This window comes from Lepidochelys kempii, chromosome 4 (genome assembly GCF_965140265.1).
Source record: "Lepidochelys kempii isolate rLepKem1 chromosome 4, rLepKem1.hap2, whole genome shotgun sequence".
Classification (NCBI taxonomy): domain Eukaryota; kingdom Metazoa; phylum Chordata; order Testudines; family Cheloniidae; genus Lepidochelys; species Lepidochelys kempii.
In genome coordinates, this window is record NC_133259.1 from 121,457,210 (window position 1) to 121,476,249 (window position 19,040).

Sequence of the window (19,040 nt, forward strand, 5' to 3'; positions counted from 1 at the left end):
TTAGCCTCAGGCTGGAGCCTGGGCTCTGACACCCTCTCAATTTGTGCTGTCTTATAGTCTGGGCTCCAGCCCAAGCCCAAACTCTACAAGTTTGAAAGAACAAGAAGCAGTGGTCTCAAGTTGCAGTGGGGGAGGTCTAGGTTGGACATTAGGAAACACTATTTCACTAGGAGGGTGGTGAAGCACTGGAATGGGTTACCTAGGGAGGTGGTGGAATCTCCATCCTTAGAGGTTTTTAAGGCCTGGGTTGACGAAGCCTTGGCCGGGATGATTTAGTTGGTGTTGGTCCTGCTTTGAGCAGGGGCCTGGACTAGATGACCTCCTGAGGTCTCTTCCAACCCTAATATTCTATGACTCTATGAATACAATTTTATAGACCACAGCCCAAGCCCCATGAGCCCAAGTCAGCTGACTTGGGCCAGCCACATCTGAACCATCGGTCTTCTATTGCAATGTAGACATGCACTTGATGATGATTTTCAAATCAGTCGTGGAAAGCTAGAGAAGTTCCAGAAGACAGGAAGAAAGCAAGTGTTGTGCTAATATTTAAGAAGAGTAAAAGGGATGACCCAGGTAATTATAGAATTGTCAGCCTGACATTAATCCCAGGCAAAATAATGGAAAAACTGAGATGGGACTTGATTAATAAAGAATTAAAGAAGGGTAATATAATTAATGCCAGTCAACAAGGGTTTATGGAAAATAGACCCTATCAAACTAATTTGGCTTTTTTTTTTATGAGATTATAAAATTTGGTTGATAAAGATAGTAGCGCTGATGCTTAGATTTCTGTAAGGCATTTGATTTGGTACTGAATGACATTTTGTTTGAATGACATGTGCTGGAAATCACTTTAGATAAGCTATTACCAGCAGGACAGTGGGGTGGGAATAGGTATTGTTTCATATTCTCTGTGTATATATAAAGCCTGCTGCAGTTTCCACGATATGCATCTGAAGAAGTGAGCTGTAGCTCACGAAAGCTTATGCTCTAATAAATTGGTTAGTCTCTAAGGTGCCACAAGTCCTCCTTTTCTTTTTGCGAATACAGACTAACACGGCTGTTACTCTGAAACCTGTCATTTTGTTTTAAGAAACTAGAATGATATAAAATCAGTATGTACACATTAAATGCCTAAATGACAGGTCGCAGAATGCAATTGTAAATCTAGTGGGTATTTTTAGTGGGGTCCTATAGGGATTGGTTCTTAGCCTTATCGCATTATAATCTATTAAAAAGATTGGTTGCATTTAGGTTGGGTTTAGCTAATATGCTAGCTATTTCTGACCTAAACACAACCATTTCCCCCAGTATAAATGCAGGGTGGCACTTTGTCAGTCCATGTAGCTAGGCTAGAACTCAACCAGCTACAAATGGTACGACGAGGTAATACTCTCAATCTACCCTGGAGAAAATGGTCAAGTTTAGGTCAGGATTATTTAGCACACCAGTGAAGCACAATCTGAGCTCGACCTCTTTTCCTAGTCGAACCAAACCCCAATGTCACTTGAAAGTGAGAATATGCATGCTCCTAACACTGTTGTAGCCGGCATCCCAAGATATTTATGTGCCAGATGCGCTAAAGATTCATGTGTCCCTTCATGCTTCAACCACCATGCCAGAGGACATGTGTCCATGCTGATGACAGGTTCTGCTCAATAACAATCCAAAGCAGTGCAGACTGACACATGCTCATTTTCATCATCTGAGGCAGATGCCACCAGCAGAAGGTTGATTTTCGTTCTTGGTGGTTTGGGTTCTGTAGTTTCCACATCGGAGTGTTGCTCTTTTAAGACTTCTGAAAGCATGCTCCACACCCATCCCTCTCAGATTTTGGAAGGCACTTCAGATTCTTAAACCTTGGGTTGAGTGCTGTAGCTATCTTTAGAAATTTCACATTGGTTCCTTCTTTGCGTTTTGTAAAATCTGCACAAAAGTGTTCTTAAAATGAACAACGTGATGGGTCATCATCCGAGACCGCTATAACATGAATGCGGGTAAAACAGAACAGGGGACATACAATTCTCCCCAAGGAGTTCAGTCACAAATGTAATTAATGCACTGTGCCATGCAAATGCCTGTTCTCACTTGCTGATGAATAAGAAGAGGGCAGCATTTTTCTCCTGTAAATGGAAACAAGCTTGTTTGTCTTAGCGATTGGCTGAACAAGAGGTAGGACTAAGTGGACTTGTAGATTTTTTTTGTTACATAACTGCACTGAAAAATAAAACAATGTAAAACTTCAGAGCCTACATTTGTAAGTTGCACTTTCACGACACAGCGGTGGCACTAAAGTACTTGTATGAGGTGAACCGAGAAATACTATTTCTTTTATCATTTTTACAGTGCAAATATTTGAAATAAAAATAATATACACTTAGATTTCAACTACAACTTAATACAATATATATGAAAATGTAGAAAAACATCCAAATATTTAATAAATTTCAATTGGTATTCTATTGTTTAGCAGTGTGATTAAAACTGCAATTAATTGCAATTAATTTTAATTAAAAAAATTAATTGCAATTTATCACAAGTTAACTGCAATTAATCGACAGCCCTAGACAGAAGCAGTACCGCAGATCATAGGTGGTCAATGATCTACAGATTGAGAGCCAATGCCATTAATGGAAGTAAATTCAGAAAGCTTTTTAACTAGTCTCTGTTACAAGTTATTTCTAAATATAAAAAGAGTTAAACAGGACTCCCTCCAGCTCTGGCCTTCCTTGAGTTTCTGGGCCTTCTGAACAGGTTGTAACTCCCATAACACTTTTATTTGATATCTGTTCACTCCACCATCAACTGTCCACAGAGATGGTCAGAATCCCTTTAGTGGCATGGTAGATGGCTAGGTTTATAAGTGGCCAAAAGTGCTATCATACAAGGGCAATTATTTAGCCCAGCTCTTTATAATATGTTTTTTTAATTGCCAGAGCCTATGCATTCCAGTTTCCCTTTCCCTGGGCTAAGAATGACAGGGAGAAGAACTTCCTGAGGAAGAGCTCTAGTAGAGAAACCCTAGCTAGTCAAGTTTACAGATTTAATAATTTTATTAAGATGATGTTGAAGTAAAAAGAAAACCGTACGGCGTTTAAGCATAGAAGTTTCTGGTTATCAGGGAATAAGGTACAGATTATCAAGGGGTGCGAAATTCAGTTTAGGAACGGGTGGCGTAAGGAATACATAATCTGCAATCTCCCCAACTGGGGATAAAAGTTTAACGGGTCAAAGTACAGACATTGAGATATGGGGGTATGTTGTTCATATAATGGCTATGGTCAGGTGTGGAGTAGAATGAGTGGATACGATGAGGATGCATTTACCCTCATTTGGTGGGATTTAATGTTCAGTGAGTTTATGGTTCCAGTTCATATGGTCCAATGGAAAAAGTCGCTCAGTCCCTTTCCCAGTTGATGCACGATGTCATACCAGCTCACACCTCCTGGTACTGTTGGTGGCCGGTGATGTGTTCAATGTAGATATCCCTAGGCCATCGGATGGTGTCCGAGACCATGAGGTGCCGCATACCACACAGCAATTTACCACAGGAATTCAAGCTATTCCCCTTCCTCACTTGTCCCAAAGCAAAATCTGCATGAGATGAACACACTAGTATTATAGAGAGCAAATTTTAGCCGTGGTCTAAACTACGAAGTCATGTTGGTATAACTACATGGCTCAGTGGTGTGGAAAATCCACACTCCTGAGTGATGCAGTTATACCAACCAAACTTCCAAGGCAGACAGTGCTATGTCGACAGGACAGCTTCTCCTGTCAACATATTTACCTCCTCTCAGGGAGGTGGAGTTCCTACGCCGATGGGAGAAGCTTTCCTGTCAACACAAGTAGCGTCTTCACTTAGCACTACAGCAGCGCAGATTTATCAGTGCAACTGCGCTGCTGCAGTGCTGTAAGTGTAGACAAGTCCTTAGTTTCTGAATGGGAGGTTTGTTGAGCAGATTTGTTGCATTACTGTAACTTCTTTAATGTTTTCAAACCAGTTAACTTCTTTAATTTTTTTTTTTTTTTTAAAGTCTGTGTTTCTGCCAAAGCATTTATGGCTGAGCACCTGCAGCTTCTGTATTGAGATCCTCAAAACCTCCAGAAGTCAGGCCATTACTGTATGAAATTCACCCCTTGCTTGGGGAAAAGTAGTTTTCACAAAATTCCTTCTGGGCAATCTACCTCTATAACCTCATCATCTCAGATGCTATTTTCAACACACACACACACCCCTACCTATTTGCACTTATAAACAGAAAAGAAGTTTATGGTGAGAGCTCTACTATTTTAAAAGGCAAGTTTGCAAGAACAGCAGCAAAAAATCTTCAAGACTGGAGTTCACAAAATATTATGGAGGCCTTATACTGTCTCTAGAGTTGAGGATACATTGAAAGTTCCACTGTTAGCCTTAGTTTGACCTGCCCTCTAATTTTATGTCTCAGCAAACAATTTGAAGATGTGTGTGTGTAATGTAGGTTAGGAGAAGAATTTTCTTCTGAAAATTTCATCCCGTTAGGAAACCAGAGTGTCTGAAGTGGAATACAAAGAGGTACACAGATGAGACTTTCAGGGACACAACTTCCATTCCTTTCAGATGATGTCATTGTATCCTCTCACTCTGAGGATACCCCTCTGGGGTACGGGACCCCTATTATTAGAAAGAGACAGGTAATAGTAATGGGGAATTCGACTGTTAGAAATATATTGTTTGATTTCTGATGACCAGAAGAACCGCAAAGTGAATTGCCTGCTGGTTGAAGACCTCATGAGACATCTAGATAGACTTTCAGAGTAGCAGCCATGTTAGTCTGTATTCGCAAAAAGAAAAGGAGTACTAGTGGCATCTTAGAGACTGATAATAAATTGGTTAGTCTCTAAGGTGCCACTAGTACTCCTTTTCTTTTTGCTAGATAGACTTATGTGCAGTGCTGGGAAGAGCCGGTGGTCATGGTATATGTAGGCACTAATGACATAGGGAAAGGTAGGAGAGAGATCCTGGAGACCAAATTTAGGCTGCTAGTGTAGCCTATAGATAAGGTTACAATTTAGTCACAGAGGTGACAGCAGTCACAGATTCCGTGACTTTACCCCACTTCAGCTGCTGGGCTGCAAGCGGGATTGTGTAACCCTGCTCTGCAACTAGGGCTGGATGGCTGGAACCAGGACCCTGCAGCCCCTGCCCTATGGCTTGGGAGGGGTGAGGGGGCTGCAGCAGGGACTGCACACCTGTCCCACAGCTACAGCCAGCTCCGGAGTGGGAGCTCAGCACCGCTGTGGCTGCGCCCCACACTGCAGCCGCCGGGGCTGTGTCCCCCACCATGGCAGGGGACTCGGCCTGTCGTTCCCCCTCCCCCATGAGACTCCATTCCTCCCACCCCTACTTAGCCCTGCCTCCAGTTATTTTTAGTTAAGTCACGGACAGGCTCCGTGAATTTTTCTTTACTCCCCGTGACCTGTCCATGGTTTTTACAAAATCTTAGCCTTACCTATAGGGCTAGCTTGCTTGCTTGCATAAAAATCTTTTCTTATGAGTTTAATCATTTGTTACATTATAAGTTTGTTATTATAATAGGTTTATCAATTTGAATTAGGGTATTTTAGATGTAACGCAAGGAACCTACAGGCAACATCCTGTATGTTAAGCTAAGGCAAGTTAACATACATATGATCAATACCTTCACCCTGAATAGGTGGTGATGAGCTAAAGTATATAGTATATATGTTTGTGACCTTTCACACAGATAAGTGGGAAAGTTAAAGCAAGTTGGTAGGTAAGGCCACCCAAGTTCATGGCCTTTTTCAGACTTAACAGGTACACCACAAAGAACAAGAAAATAACTGGTGAGGACAGATATAAGAGAGGTGAGGATGAGCTAATGGTCTCTAATAGTTACAAATACAACATTAATATGCATGAACATGCCAGCCTATAGAGTAAGGGTACCCTAACATTTTTGTGGCTGAGGAAGTTAAGTTTGGACATGGAAGGAGGGCACTTAGGGATCAGGCCCTATAATAGGGGCAACCGACCATGTTGGGGAAGTTCAGATTCAGCTTGTTTATTGTTAGTTCATCATTGTTAGTTCTTAATTGTTAGTTTTAAGTAAACTAAGTTAGCTTCTATAGTCTTTCTATAGCTTTTAGCTCTAGTTTCTTCTAAGTTCTTCACACTTCATTCAAGACTTGAGGAACCTGGACCATCGAATTCACTTGGCATGCCTGAGGCAAGGCTAGCCTTTTGTCTCTTATCACCAAGTTATTATCAAGGAAGGGTGTGAATATTTAAATTGATAAACTTTTATAGTTTATAATACCACATGTACTGCTAGAATAACATTGCTTTTGTAATTAATTTGATTTGATTACTCCATTACTGTTCCATTTATCTCAATAAAAGGTTTAAAGCTGCCTTTTGTTCTCAGTGTGAGTTTCCTTATCATACATCTCCCTGCAAATTCTGTGTAGTCTGATTCTGACACAATAACCTTATCTTCTGATCAACTGGTGAGCCTATAACCCATATTATCTAAACAATATTATTAATCTCCCATAAAATCAGGCAACACTAGGTAAGAGACTGAAGTCCAGGACCTCCATGGTAGCATTCTCTAAAGTTCTTCTGGTTCCATGCACAGGGCCAGTTAGACAGGCAGAACTGCAGAGTCTCAATGAGTGGATGAGAAAAATAGAGTTGGGAGGAGGGATTTAGGATTATTAGGAACTGGGGAACTTTTCGGGAAAGGAGGGGCCTATACAGGAAGGATGGGGTCCACCTAAACCAAAATGAAACCAGTTTTTAAACTGGGGAGTTCTTAAACCAAGGGCTGGGGGAAAGCTGACAGAGGAGCATGCAGTTTGGATAGAGACATCAAGTAGGGGAAGATTTATTAAAGGACATACTCTGTATCTTAGTAAAGAGGAGAGGATAGAATTTGATAAACTACAGGTAGGAACTGAAGAGAAACAGTCAAACGAAGAAAAGTCAATTATACCGCATGAAGGCAGACAACTTGTATACAAACGTTATGGGTGAACCCTAGTGCCTGGTATTAAATGAAGATATTGATATATTAGGCATCACAGAAACTTGGTGGAACAATGATAGTCAATGGGACACGGCAATACCAGGGTACAAAGTATATAGGAATGACAGCGTAGGTCATGCTGGTGGGGGAGTGGCACTACATGTGAAAGAAAGCATAGAGTCAAATATAGTAAAAATCTTAAATGAATCAAACTGTATCACAGAATCTCTGTGGGTACAAATTCCATGCTTGAATAATAAGAGTATAGCTGTAGGAATATACTTCCGACCACCTGACCAGGAGTGATGGTGACTGTGAAATGCTCAGGAAGATTGAACAGGCTACAAAAACAGAAAACCCAATAATAATGGGGGATTTCAACTACCCCCATATTGACTGGGTACATGTCACCTCAAGACAGGATGCAGATATAAAATTTCTAGGCACCACTAACGGCTGCTTCTTGGAGCAACTAGTCCTGCAAGCGACAAGGGGAGAGGCAATTCTTGATTTAGTTCTAAGTGAAGCATAGGACCTAGTCCAAGAGGTGATCATAGCTGAACTGCTTGGTAATAGTGATCATAATGTAATTAAATTTAACATCTTTGTAAGGGGGGAAAATACCAAAGAAACCCACCCCCGTAGCATTTAACTTCAAAAAGGGGAACTACACAAAAAGCGAGGTGGCTAGTTGAACAGAAATTAAAAGGAACAGTCACAAGAATGAAATGCCTGCAAGCTGCATGGAAACTGTTTAAAAACACCATAATAGAGGCTCAAACTAAATATACAACCCAAATTAAAAAAAAATTAAGAGGACCAAAAAAAAAAAAAAAAGCCACCATGGCTAAACAGAGTAAAAGAGGTGGTTAAAGCAAAAAGACATCCTTTAAAAACTGTACATCAAATCCTAATGAGGAAAATAGAAAGGAGCATAAACTCTGACAAATCAAGTATAAAGGTGTAATTAGGCAGGCCAAAAAAGAATTGGAAGAGCAACTAGCAAAAAACACAAAAAGCAAACAGCTTTTTTTTTTTTTAATAAAGTACATCAGAAGCAGGAAGCCTGCCAAACAATCCGTGGAGCCACTCAACCATCAAGGTGCTAAAGTAGCACTCAAGGAAGGCCAGTCCATCACAGAGAAACTAAATGAATTCTTACCATTGGTCCTCACTGAAGAGGATGGGAGGGAGATTCCCACACCTGAAACATTCTTTTTAAGTGACAAATCTGAGGAAATATCCCAGGCTTAGGTGTCAGAGCAGGTTTTGGAACAAATTGATAAGCTAAACAGCAATAAGTCATCAGGACCAGATGGTATTCACCCAAGAGTTCTGAAGGAACTCAAATATGAAATTGAACTACTAATTGTGGTATGCAACCTCTTACAGATGACTGGCAGATAGCTAACGTGATGCCAATTTTTAAAACAGGCTCCAGAGGCGATCCTGGCAATTACAGGCCATAAGCATACTTCAGTACCAGGTACATTGGTTGAAACTATAGTAAAGAACAAATTATCAGATACATAGATGAATATGATTTGTTGGGAAAGAGTCAACATGGCTTTTGTAAAGGGTAATCATGCCTCACTGATCTATAGAATTCTTTGACAGGATCAACAAACTTATGGACACGAGTAACACTGTACTTGGACTTTCAGAAAGTATTTGACAAGGTTCAATGTGAAAGGCTCTTAAGAAAAGTAAGCAGCCAAAGGATTAGAGGGAAGATCCTCTCATGGACCAGTAACTGGTTAAAAAATAGGAAACCAAGGGTAGGAATAAATGGTCAGTTTTCACAATGGAAAGAGGTAAACAGCAGGGTCCCCCAAGGATCTGTACTGGGACCAGTACTGTTCAACACATTTATAAATTATCTGGAAAAGGGGGTAAACAGAGAGGTGCAAAGTTCACAGACAGTACAAAATTACTCAAGATAGTTAAGTCCAAAGCTGACTCTGAAGCGTTTCAAGGAAAAAGTGGGCGACTGGGCAACAAAATGGCAGATGAAATTCAATGTTGATAAATACAAAGTAATGCACATTGGAAAACATAATCCCAACACCATACAAAATGATGGGGTGTAAATTAGCTACTGCCACTCAAAAAAGAAATCTTGGGGCCATTGTGGATATTTCTCTGAAAACATCTTCTCAGTGTGCAGCGGCAGTCAAAAAAGCTATCACAATGTTAGAAACTATTAGGAAAGGGACAGATAATACAAAAAATATCATAATGCCACTATACAAATCCCATGGTATCCCACATCTTGAATACAGCATGCAGATCTGGTCACCTCATCTCAAAAGATACATTAGAATTGGAAGACACAGAGAAGGACAACAAAAATGATTAGGGGTACGGAACAGCTTCCATATGAGTAGAAATTAAAAAAGACAGACTGTTCATCTTAGAAAGGAGATGACTAAGACGGGATATGATAGAGGTCTACAAAATCATGAATGGTGTGGAGAAAGTGAACAGGGAAGTGTTATTTACCCCTTCATAGAACACAAGAACCAGTGGTCAACCAAAAAATTAATAGGCAGCAGGCTTAAAACATAAGGAAGTACTTCTTCACCCAACACAGTCAACCTGTGACACTCATTGCCAGGGGTTGTTGTGAAGGCCAAAAGTATAACTGGGTTCAAAAAAGAATTAAACAAGTTCATGGGGGATGGATCCATCAATGGCAATAAGTCCCAGGTGTCCCTAAGTCTCTGACTGCCAGACAGGGAACGGATCACTCAATAATTGCCCTATTCTGTTCATTCCCTCTGAAGCATTTGGCACTAGCTACTGCTCGACAACAGGATAGTGGGCTAGATGGACCATTGGTCTTGACCCAGTACAGCCATTCTTATGTTCTTGTGAAACAGTTTTCACAGTGTAGTTTAAAAAATTAGCACTCAATATATTTCAGTGTCTCATGGACTCTTTTCAACAAAGAACATAGTTTAGATTCCTCAACTGGCCTCAGTCTTCAATTAAGGATGTGTTTTATATTCCTTATTTGATCTAGACACTTTAACATAGGATACTTTGAAAAGCCCAGGAGAAAAAACAAAAACAAATGATCATTAAATGCATCTGTGTCATAAGAACAGGCGGACATATACAAATGTGAAAGAGACAGTTTAAAAGATACACACTCCATTCCACATTCTCATTAGAGAAGGTGGCTAGCATCCCGCCACACCCCTCCCAAAAAGCCTCCTTTCAACCAGGCTCGCACATCATCTCAGCTATTCCATGACCCCTCCATTCAATTGCCTGCACCCCAGCTTCCTCCCACAGACTCTTGTAATATCCTGGTTTGCCCCAACTCACCACAGCCTTTAGAGGCAACTCTGAAGTGCCTCACTTAAGGGACACATTTAAAAGAGAGTGAGGTTCCATGGAAGTTACAAGCATTGCTGGCTATTTGGAGAAGGATCAATAGGTCACAAAGACCTGGGGCCTAACAGAATTTTTTCCCCCAGCAACATGGATCGGCCTGAGGACTTATAACACTCCTTCCCTAGGACCTGTACAGGTTAATCGGGGCCCTAAAAGGTGTAACACACTTCCCATTTGTTAAATCCTTCAGGTTTTGCAGCATCAACAGAAACCCTTGGAATCCTCTGCGTCAAAAGACTGAATGCAGGGTGAAGTACTCCAAGGTCATTTGGTATTTCTGATGAAACTCTGGAGGCTGCCTGGGCCACTATATCTGGGTAGGAAAGGTCTCATGGAGGTGGTAACTGCTAAACACCTCACCAACATTACAAGACTCACCTATCAGTTATCTTGGCAAAATCTGACACTTCTAGAAAACAAACGGGCCTGCAGAAGCAATAAACTCAGATCCTGATCTTGCAAACACTTACATACATACAGTAATTTTATGTATAATGGGACTACTCGCATCCGTAAGCATCTGTACGATCAGGGCCTAAACCACCAACAAATAACTGACCAGATGCTCACAGGGCTACACGTCCCACCGAAAGTAAAAATATGATGAATTGCCAGAAGACTTGTAATTGTTGTTTTTGTCAGATGTTCAGCACCATGCAACCGGACAGAAATTCCAACAGTAACAGGACACTTACAAGTTAAAATTCATATAAAAAAAAAAGAGAGAGAATTAACCACCTGTGTTGCTAGCACCTCAGATTTTTAGAAATTGAGTTTATTTTTCACCTCTTAGGTTCTTATGCTGCAAATGCACATCTGCCTAATTTTATTCATATCAAAGACAGTTGGACTACTCACATGGGTAAAATTAAGCACAGCTGTAAGAGTTTGTAGGCTCCAGGCTTTAGACTGTCCATTTCTTGCATTTCTATCAGTTTGAGCAATGTAAACAAACCATTCAGTTTTTAATCTTTCAGTTTCTGATTGCATGCATCGGAAAAATAACTGCAATGTTTGGTTTTCAGCCACTACATTAGAATGCTAGATAGCTTTTAAAAATAAACTGTTCCCATTCATATTTTTATTTCAGTGGAAACATTTCTATTGGCATTAGGTTTTGTCAAATATTACTTAAGAAAATGTAGGCTGACCCGACAGCACCCCTTCAAGTATTTGATCTTTAGTAACTAAACTGAAAACTAAGGATGTGCTCTTGCAAGCTTATGTGCAGCGTCTATCTGTGCATGGGAACTTAAAGCATCAGGATCTAAATTGTGACAATACTGGTCTTATGAATAAGTCTGTATAAACCAGCCTGAAATTTCTGCAACAATACATTTTTGAGCTATGAGAGATCACAAATACAAAGATTTAAACCTTAGCCAAAAAGTGGTTCCTTCCACACCCCAAAAGAAGAAAAAAAAAAATCTGTCTTCTTGCCTTTGACAAAGCATGAAAAAATTCAAGCCAAAAGGAGTTTATTGAACATTTGGAGATTTATAACAAAAACACACAGAGATGAGATTATAAAGGAAACAGTATTTAACCTACCACTATGCAGGCTCACTAGTAACTCCCTATCAGTGGGGCACTGACTAGAGATCAATGACTCACCTCCTCATGGTGAAATACAGAAAGGTGGTGGGGAGGAAGAGAAACATTCTAACATCTTTGGAGATAAAAGGAAATTAATGTTTTGCATCTGGTGTGCAAGTTATGTCTGAATAAAACATGCTCCAGAGTCTGCAGCTATACATTCCTGCACAAATAAATAAAAATTAGAAATAAGAAGGGAGATATGTAGTTGGCCATGTGAATTGATTTCAGATCCCAGTCTCAGATTCACAAGCTAGTAGGAGGCAGAGACTAGCCATTCACAGCAGCAAGCCTATCAGATAATTTATTTTAAATACCTTTAACTAAATACAATACTAGGACTCATGGAAAGTGGCAGATTAACACCACACTGAAAGCTGAAGTGATTCACATCTACAGACCAAATACAGCACAAACAGCAGCAGGAGAAGCGTCTCCACATCACCCCAACGATGGGCCCACAGCCTACCCATGATAGCCACCTCATAGGAGTACAAGAGCAGGTAAGTCCCCATGCTCATTTATTCCTGGCCTTCTCTGTTACTCACAAGCTCAAAACATGCCAATTATTATGGTGTTTTCTGGAATGTGAACTTTCCACTGAGAAGCAGGCCAATTCACTTCTTTCCTCCTCCCCCTCGCACCCTCCTCCCTTTAATTCTGGATGGCAACAGCTTTCAGTCATCATTGACCTGGGCTGGATTCAAGCTGGTCACCTAAAAGATTCAAGGACCCAGATCCCACTACATACTATTACCTAAGCCAGCTTCCCCAGCTCTGGTGACCTGAGCAGGGATGTTCATAGAGTTCAGTTTCTCAGATAAACGTTAGATGCAAAGCCTGAGGGGACTGGAGGTATGTTTAAAGCAGAGGAAAGTGATCTTCAAAGCTTTCAGGGGCTTAAGGAATATCTTACCACTACTACACTGCTGTCCCTGAGGAAAATGTTTTTAAGCCATCTAGTTCTTTGCACACCTCACCTTTAAAAAGCCTCTCAGCCTTATGCTTTAATATCTAACTTTCACATGACTGGAAAAATACCAGGAAGCACTTGTGAATGCCTACAGTTTGTAATTCAAATACCAAAACACCATAAAGGCTCAAAGTTAGTTGGAAAGTGATGATTTTTAAAAGACAGAATTTGTTTGAATCTGAGTGGGTGCCTTGTGCTAAGGCCAAAAGAAGATCATCTAGTCTGACCTGGAAACAATGTAAGTTGTTTCCGTACAAGTCTCCCCCTACTTTCCCTCAAATACAACAGACTTCTGGGCTCACCCTACTGAGCTGCTCTATCCCTCCCTCCATCTGACCTCCTGAGGTCCCTTCCAACCCTGATATTCTATGATTCTGATCTACAGACACACAAACCAAAGAGAGATCTGAAAGGAGGAGTGAATGCTGATTGCAAGGGTCAGATGCTAGATCTATTCTCCCCTAAGGACTACCACAGAGACTCTCCTCTGAGAAACCATGGTGACAGGCATACTATTTTTAGGGTTGCTAAAGTTGTCAAAAATAAGGGTCTGCTTTCTTAGCACCCCACCTCTCCTCTCCATATCATCATCGTTATTATAATTAATATTAGCAATAGTAATAAGCAGCACTCACCTACACTTGCCAGAAGTATTATTTGCAGCTTTTTGAAGTACTCAGCAACTCCTGATCTTGTTGTACACAGAGATGAAGAAATAAGGGCCATCCCTTGTAATAAGAGACTGTTGGCAACCCTACCATAAGCACCTTTCTAGCACCAACTACACCAGGCATGCCGCGTTCCAAGCCCTGCGGATAGTACGCTGAGCTTCCAGCCTGGACCTGTTGCAGGTAATTTCTCTGAAGCCAAATAATGGGTGCAAAACACACAATACGCCAACAGGTCCCAGCAACTCAAAACGTGCCCGGCTCACCAAGAGGGAATGTTTGCATTTGAAACAAAACTTTTTTTAAAATTTTTTAAGCCACTGTGAGTCATCGGAGTTTCCAGCCGCCTTTAGGCTACGGCTGCAGGATTAGCCCGGCAGCCCTCGACCTAAGCAATGCTGCTTAGTCTGCAAAGCGCTCCGTGACTAATGCCACACACAACTCCCCCCACCCCACCCGCGGCCAGGAGAGCAGAGCGGGGCCGCCCCCAGTCTAGAGCGCTTGCTGCAGCGCGCTGCCGGGGACGGAGCCACGAGCGGCCTCCCCGCAGCCCATCCCGCGAAAGGCAGCAGGCGAGGGGCCGCCCCCCTCCTACCGTGCAGCAGGAGCAGGCAGGGGGCGAGAGGCTCGCCCAGGGCCACGGGAAGGGCGCCCCAAAGACAGCCCCGCCAGGCAATCCCCGGGGGCGCGGCCTGGAAGGGGTTAAGCCAGCAGGAGACCCCCCCCAACCCGCCCAGGGAGCGGAGCAGGGGCGGCCAGGCTCTTTCCCGGGCGCTGTGGCTCAGCCCCCCCGCCAGCAGCTCACCTGGCTGCCGCCGGCTTCCAGTCGCACCTGGAGCGGAGGCCCGGCCGCGCAGCCCCTTCCAGCGCTGGAGCCGAGCCCCTGCCTGCTCCCTGGGAGCCCGGCCGCTTCCTCCACCTGCTCCAGCTCGGCTCTTCCTCCCCGAGACGCGCCCGGCTCCCTCCCGCGCGCCCCCCGCTGCACCTCTGTGGGCGCGGGGAAGGGGCCGGGACTGCGGCGGCCCAGGTAGGGTGCAGGAGAGAGGCTCAGCCCGCCCCGCGAAAGTCACGGGCTGCCTGCAACGAGACGTGGTGAGGCAGGCCCGTGAGTGACAGTGCGCAGGTCTGAAGGATGTTGGGACTGTCAAGTCCAATCTGAGGGTGAATCTGACCTAACACTATTAGCCCCATACAAAAAGTGTTGTTTGTTTTTTTCTTTAGCGAGCCCGTCATGTACTTCTACGCACGCCAGGGTTTATGCGTTACTAGTCATTTTGAAGCCAGCAGCAGATCGTGATTGTGTTTGTCTAGATCTGCTCCTGGATCACTTTGCACCCCAGTGGTAAATGAGCTTTTGTGTTGTTGTGGGCATTGTGGCTATTAAAGAGAGATGAGGACAGGCCAAGCAGGAGCAAGGATATCTGGCTTCTAGTCCCAGCTCTGTCACTATCTTGCTGTCACATGGGGTCTGAGCTTTGAAAGATATGTTTACACTTGTGGTGAGGAATCCCAGTGAAATCATGTGTTTAACTTGAATCCACTAGGGCAACCCACATATTTGAAGTGAAACATGCATAAATTTTTGCAGGGGCTAAATTTATTTATGCCTTAGTTCCCCATCTGTAAAATAAAGGAGGACAAGGTATTATCAGTTTAATAAACACATCTGTAATCTGGTTTAATGAATGCACTAGAGCTGTTCGGTTTGTTTTATTTTAATTTTCAAACAAAGTTTCATTCAAAAAAATTCAGGTTTTTAAGTTTTCAATTAAAAAATTGAAATAAAATGCATCTTCTCGTTGTATTTTGGTTCCCGCCCCCGCCGCCATTTTTCAAAACGTTACTGTTTTTTCCACTGCACTAGGCACTTGTCTGCATCTTTAGATAAAAATCTGTCTCTAAATCACTTTTTGAAAATGGGACTTTAGGCTCCTAAACTATTTAGGAGCTTTTGAAAATTTTATCCTAAGTGATTTGCTGATGGCCGCACAGCCAGTCATTGTCAGAGATAGGATTTGAATTTAAGAGTTCACGGCTCTCAGTTCTGTACTCAGACTACTAGACTACACTTCTTTCTACTGAGGTAAATACATAATTAGCCTCTCCCTACCACTCCTGATACTTTATTCACTAACTTTTACACTCTAATAATAACTGACTTTGGTTTTAGGATGTACAACACAGAGTGTAGATGTATCATAGTAGATGAAAAACTTACATTTTTCCCCATTTCCAATCTTTTGAATGTTTTAAAAGTTGATATTCACCCCACTGCAGATGACCCTGCAAAGCTGCCCACACCACTTAAGCCCTTAGAGACAAAATCCTAGCCCAGAGTAATCTAAAGGTGTTTTGTCATTGACTTCAATGAGGTTGGCATTTAGACCCCGATCCTGCAAACACTTATGCACATGCTTAACTTTAAGCGTAAATAATCCTGTTCACTTTAAGGGGGGACTACTCACGTATAAAGTTCCAGCTATGCCTTTGTAGCAATGTAGCATAGACACTTAATACAGCAACAAAAGGGGGTTTTCCGTTGCTGTAGTAAATCCACCCCCTCAAGAAATGGTAGCCTAGGTTGATGGAATAACTCTTCTGTTGACCTAGCGGTCTCTACACCAGAGCTTAGATTGGTTAAACTACCGCTTTCAGGGGTGTGAATTTTTCCACATCCTTGAGTGACATAACTAGATTTATCTAAATTATAGGTGTAGACCAGGCCTAAGTCTTTGCAGGATCTGGGTCCTAGTTCTTAATTTGAGGCTTAAGTGGTGTGGAGAGCCTGGAATAAGTCCTCTGCACTGGGTGGAATTTCAAGCACAATGCAAAAGCATTTCAAATCTGCTATATTTTTTTACACTCATAACAACCATTCTGTAAAATTCTCTATGACTATATTTGAAAACATGTTCATTTTCAAGAAGCTGAGACATTTATGCCAAACCTCAAATTCATATTCTGATTGAAAATAAAATTTGTCAGGGAAGTGCCAGACAAACACAGTATGACATTTTAATGTCCTTTGAACAACTGAGATTATGTTGTGATTCTAACACATTCCCAATTTTCAGATTCTTGAGTAGGTTGGTAATTTGAATCTGAAAGATACTTTGCATCTCAAGAATTTCTCAGGTGATGTGCACTCTATCATGCTAAAATGGACTTACAGCCAGTATTGCTTTAATTTCCTTCTGCTTACGTTAGTTTCTGTCACCATCTGGGAATATATTGCAACTGAAATCACAGAAACAAAACTTCAAGAAAACCAGCCCAGAGAGGCTCTGATCTTGATTGGAGCCTCTGAATGCAACTATAATATAAGTAAAGAATATTTGCTTTTTGGATATATGAAGATACTAACTGTTCCTCCAAGAAACATACATTTAGCATTTAAAAATAGAAATATTTTAAATGTAAAGATGTTGTGTAGTTGTGTTAATCGAAGCCCTAAAGAGGCAGGAAAAGGCTCTCAGGTACAAAGATAAATAGATAAAATAAGAACAAATATTTGCATATAGAGTATTTCTTCCGTGTTCATTGGGCACATATCACCTTTAACAAGAATGAGCTCTCAAAACTGGAGACTCTCATACAAAACCAACGTTCCACACAAACTTCCACATGGCTGGACTTTACAAACACAAGACAAGCCATTTACATGCCACAGGGGGCTAAAATAGTGGTGCCCGTAACTCACCCAACAATATTGTTAATCTATCCAACCACACACTTAGTCCGGCAGAAGAGTGTGTCCTATCTCGGGGACTCTCTTTCCACCCCACCACCTCCACAAACATGATACAGCCCTGCGGTGATCTGGAAGCCTACTTTCGCCATCTCCGACTCAAGGAATATTTTCAACACACCACTGAACAGTGCACCACAGGAACCCTCCTACCAACACTACAAGAAGAAGAATTCTGCGTGGACTCCTCCTGACGGTCGAAATGACAGACTGAACTTCTACACAGAGTGCTTCTGCAGACGTGCACAGGCTGAAATTGTGAACAAGCAGCATCACTTGCCCCATAACCTCAGCGATACAGAATGCAACGCCATCCACAGCCTCAGAAACAACTCTGACATTATAATCAAAGGGGCTGACAAAGGAGGTGCTGCTGTCATAATGAACAGGTCAGATTATGAACAGGAGGCTGCCAGGCCTCTCTCGAACACCACATTCTACAGGCCACTATCCTCTGATTGCACTGAGGAGTACCAAAAGAAACTACACCATCTGCTCAAGAAACTCCCTGCTATATCACAGGAACAAATCTACACAGACACACCTCTAGAGCCCCAACCAGGGGTATTCTATCTGCTACCCAAGATCCATAAACATGGAAACCCTGGGGGAGCGGGAGGCTCGGATACACTCAATGATACCACACCAGGTACATAAGTATAACTGGTTTTATTGCCAAAATATAATAAGCTTCCCAGCCTTCACACATTACTAAATACGTGCTTTCCAGCAAGCAAGCAAGAATCAATGCTTACACCGCTTCTGCTATGCACAGTCCTGGACCCTCCAGCCTTGTCCTTGTGGGCTTGTAGCAGGCACTGCTCCAGCATGGGGAATTCCTGGGCACCCACAAGGCCAGGGTCCGCAGGTGAGACTGTTCATCTAAAGCAATTCTCATAGTTCCCTTTATCATCATCTCCTTCAATGGGGGGTGGGGGCGTATTCACCCACAAGGAGGCTCTGGCAAGAAACAGTACTGCTCTCTATTCCCACACTCAACACTCTCCAGGCCTTCCTTATCTCTTTCCTTGTTTATCCAGTCAAGTGTCTGCAAGCCAGCCTGGCCGGTCAAAGCCAGTTCACTACTAGCTCCCTCCGAACCATTCTGTAACAATAGCCCAAGGTAACGGGCGGTCAGCCCCAACACCTGGACGCCCCATCATCTGAGGCATTGGCACTCTTACGGCAGGGTTATCTGGCTATTTGGACTCTCTCCTCAGACCCTACGCTACCAGCACTCCTAGCTATCTTTGAGACCCCACCAACTTACTGAGGAAACTACAATGCATTGGTGATCTTCCTGAAAACACCATCCTGGCCACTGTGGATGTAGAAGCTCTTTACACCAATATGCCACACGAGGATGGACTACAAGTTGTCAGGAACAGTATCCCTGATGCGGCCATGGCACACCTGGTGGCTGAGCTTTGTGACTTTGTCCTCACCCACAACCATTTCAGATTAAGGGACAACTTATACCTTCAAGTCAGTGGCACTGCTATGGGTACCCGCATGGCCCCACAGTATGCCAACATTTTTATGGCTGACTTAGAACAACGCTTCCTCAGCTCTCATCCCTAGCGCCCCTACTCTACTTGCGCTACATTAATGACATCTTCATC

The 19,040-nt window shown here is 42.5% G+C and overlaps 1 protein-coding gene across 7 annotated transcripts in view; it reads right to left on the minus strand.

Moving 5' to 3' along the window:
• The window catches only part of SH3BP2 (SH3 domain binding protein 2), a 93,195-nt gene that overhangs the window by 49,848 nt on the left and 24,307 nt on the right, over nucleotides 1–19,040 (minus strand). For 2 of the 7 annotated variants that reach the window (XM_073342709.1, XM_073342703.1), the window contains exon 1: nucleotides 14,476–14,782. The exons of 1 other annotated variant lie outside the window; for it this stretch is intronic. The gene's annotated coding sequence lies outside the window, so the exon portion shown is untranslated. Of the gene's footprint in view, nucleotides 1–13,637; nucleotides 14,110–14,475; nucleotides 14,783–19,040 lie in introns of those variants that run through there. 4 more of the 7 variants (XM_073342704.1, XM_073342705.1, XM_073342708.1 and 1 more) reach the window with 4 other exon arrangements.